Here is a 3,590-nt window from a genome sequence, read left to right as displayed (position 1 = left end):
TAGACATAAAACTAAATGGGAAAACAGCTCATCTATTTCCTGGATGAACATACAGATGATAATACAACACAGGCAGAGCATGCGGTCAGTCAAGGGCTCAATCTACTTCATTCATGTCATCGCTTCCAATGTTCTCTTCCCCAGAATGACATTTCTGTGCCAAACAATGCTGATTTAGTAATCGCTAAACCATCATTCCCGGAAGCATTGCCTCTTTGAGGGCAGCAAATGACGTTTCAGCATTGGTAGTTCTGTGACTAAAGAAAGGCATCAGTAAGTAGTTGAGGCAGAAGATATTTTATTATTTGCTAATCTCTAACATGTGCAGATGACTCCAGTTTCTCCTTTAGTCCAAGAATTCTTTTGTTTCTGATTCTAGGGAAAATCATATATATTTTTACAAGACAGTTTAATTCTCATGAGTATTATTCCCACAGGACAGTCTAATTCCCATATGAATTCTCATTGGTGTAAACTCTAATGACACCTAGCGGTTACATGGTTACAGAGACAAAGATTTTTGAGAAGGCATGCCTAAAGTTTGCTGCCTATATCTTTATTTAAGCTCCTAAATAAGTGGCCTGATGCTGAGTCCCCACAGCTCCCACTGAAGACAGTCGCTCTCTCATGAATTTGCAGAGGAATTTGTGTATTTGCCACTTCAGATGTCATCAGCTATGCACATGCTGTGTGGTCTCCAGTTGTTCTTGCATTTAGATATATTACACTGCCATTATCTATCAGAAAGATCCTTATAGAGATTATAATGCTAACGTTAGCAGAAATATTTGAGGATCTTATTTCTTGTGATTAATTTTCTCTATTTTACATCATGATGGTCTTAGCTAAATCCACTGTTACTGTAGCATGTGTGACATTTTTAAAGATTAGTTTGTGCATTTCACGTGTTTCCCCCCCAAAGTACTGTATTGATGTTCACATAGGAAGTTGCACAGAACTGGAAATATGCAATAGTGTGGATCAGTAACATTTAACTAACATAGCCTCTGAACTCATGTAGTTGCTGCCATCTAGTGTTTAGTTCTATACCATGCATTGTTTTCTAAACATACCTGACAAGTACTTTGATTTCCGTAATTGTCCCATAATAGAAGTTGATTTTATGGGAGTGCGAGGGATGGGGGAGTCATCTTGTGATATAAAATCTTGCCTACAGGTAAATGAGATCACAATGACTGTGCAGAATGGGAACCTTTTAGACCTTGCTTTGACATAAATCTCAAGACTGAAGGTCCAAAAACCTGGAGATTTTTTGAGTAAGATGCATTTTTTTCATTTACATAACACAAAAAGTAACTGGATTGTAACACACCAGCATTCAGAATACACTACTCACTATCTATTTATCTTCCCTCTTCTCTCTAAGTAGTAAGTACTTTATGATTTTTCCCATCAAGAAGAGACCACTGGAGTTACTTGAAAGCTCTGAAGAGACGGCTGGTTTTCCAACAGGTGCTCAGACCATGTTCTCTATTGCACGTGACCCTCTCACATGTGATAATCATGACTTATACAAAATATAATGAATCTGGATTAAAACTGTACACATTAAAATGCATAAAATCAGTGCTGTTTGATGGGATATCTGCTATGCAGCATTTGTATATGTATAGAGCAGTGGTCCCCAAACTGTGGAGTGCGCCCTTGTAGGGGGGTCCAGAGGGAGTTCCACCTAGCCCTGCTCTGCCCCCAGCTCCACTCCAAACCTGCCCCAGCCCCATCCTCAGCTGAGGCCTGGGCTCCCGGCTTTAGCTCTCAGCCCCAGCCTCTGACTGCAGCCCAACTCCGGTCCCATTCTGCCCCCAGCTCCGCTCCAGCTCCAGCCCCAGCCCTGCCCCTAGCTGATGCCCCAGATTTGGCTACAGACCTGGACCCTGATCACAGCCTGGCTCCTGACCACAGCTCCCGCTCCTGGCTTCTGACCCCACCCTGCTCCCCGCAGCTCCGCTCCTGGCCTTGGCCCCGGCTGCAGCTCCAGCCTCAGCTTCCAGTCCCGCTCCCATCCCTGGCTCCTGGGAGGTTGCGAATAGATTACATTATGGGTAAGGGAGGGCACAACTTAAAAAGGTTGGGGACCACTGGTATAGAGTTTTAAATATCTTATATGGGTTTTGACACCTCCCCCCCCCACACAAGGATTGAAGTGTTTGTTGTGAGGACAGTTTGACCATGTGCTTGATTGGTTGTTTGAAAAGGGTGGAAACTGGGAGTGCTTTGTTCCAGGTGAGCCTTAAGTGGGCCTGACTGTATAAAAGCCAGTAAGCAGCGAACAGAAGGAGTTTGCCTGGGAGTGCGCCTGGGGAGAGCCCACTGAGGCTTACATCTTGCCGGATTCTCTGAGTAAGTACTACAACTCCTGAGGAAGCTCGTAGAAGGAAGGTAATATGGATGGGGGGTGTTCAGATGTTGTGACCTGCACTGGATGTGCTATGCTTGTCTTTCTTCCACAGGACAAAACGACTTTGTCTGTACAAAGTGCAAGCTGGTCTCCATATTGGAAGAGAAGGTTCAAGGTCTGGAGCAACAGGTATCGACCCTGCGTTGCATAAGAGAAACTGAAGATTTCCTGGACAGACGTAAGGATATGCTTCTACGGGCACAAGGTTCTGAAGATTCAGAGCAGGCTGCACATCGGGGACAGGAGGATGGTGAAGAAATTTGGCAGCATGTGACCTCCAGAAGAAAAAGGGGAACGTCCATGTACCAGCAACGCAGAAACAGGTAAGTAACCGTTTTCATGTTCTCTCCACAGGTACTAATGCGGAGAGTGGACCAGACGATACGTCTGAGGGAAGGGAGCAGAAGGAGACTCCGCCGACCAGAAGGCATGAGATGCACTGTCCTAGGGTTGGTGGTTCCACGACCACTGCTCCCAAGAGAAGGAGGCGGGTGGTGGTGGTTGGGAACTGTCTCCTCTGGGGTACTGAGTCATCTATCTGCCGCCCCAACCGGGAAAATCGAGAAGTCTGCTGCTTGCCAGAAGCTAAGATTCGCGATGTGACGGAGAGACTGCCGAGACTCATCAAGCCCTCGGATCGCTACCCCTTCCTGCTTCTCCATGTGGGCACCAATGATACTGCCAAGAATGACCTTGAGCGGATCACTGCAGACTACGTGGCTCTGGGAAGAAGGATAAAGGAGTTTGAGGCGCAAGTGGTGGTCTTGTCCATCCTCCCCGTGGAAGGAAAAGGCCTGGGTAGAGACCGTTGAATCGTGGAAGTCAACAAATGGCTACGCAGGTGGTGTCGGAGAGAAGGCTTTGGATTCTTTGACCATGGGATGGTGTTCCAAGAAGGAGGAGTGCTAGGCAGAGACTGGCTCCACCTAATGAAGAGACGGAAGAGCATCTTCGCAAGCAGGCTGGCTAACCTAGTGAGGAGGGCTTTAAACTAGGTTCACCGGGGGAAGGAGACCAAAGCCCTGAGGTAAGTGGGGAAGTGGGATACCAGGAGGAAGCACGAGCAGGAGCACGTGAGAAGGGAAGGCTCCTGCTTTATACTGAGAAAGAAGGGCAATCAGCGGGTTCTCTCAAGTGCCTATACACGAATGCACGACGCCTGGGAAACAAG

At 46.8% G+C, this 3,590-nt stretch overlaps 1 long non-coding RNA gene across 1 annotated transcript; it reads left to right on the top strand.

Annotated features, from left to right (window-relative positions):
- Positions 1 to 1,395: 1,395 nt before the first annotated feature.
- Positions 1,396 to 2,575, top strand: LOC142071735 (uncharacterized). The gene is made up of 3 exons (XR_012667925.1): positions 1,396 to 1,473; positions 2,245 to 2,361; positions 2,472 to 2,575. It is a non-coding gene; the product is annotated as an uncharacterized LOC142071735 (long non-coding RNA).
- Positions 2,576 to 3,590: the final 1,015 nt, after the last annotated feature.

The sequence above is a fragment of the Caretta caretta genome, chromosome 4, assembly GCF_965140235.1.
Source record: "Caretta caretta isolate rCarCar2 chromosome 4, rCarCar1.hap1, whole genome shotgun sequence".
In the NCBI taxonomy this organism is placed as follows: domain Eukaryota; kingdom Metazoa; phylum Chordata; order Testudines; family Cheloniidae; genus Caretta; species Caretta caretta.
The sequence above is the reverse complement of the archived record's forward strand: the minus strand, read 5'-3'. Positions and strand labels throughout refer to the sequence as shown.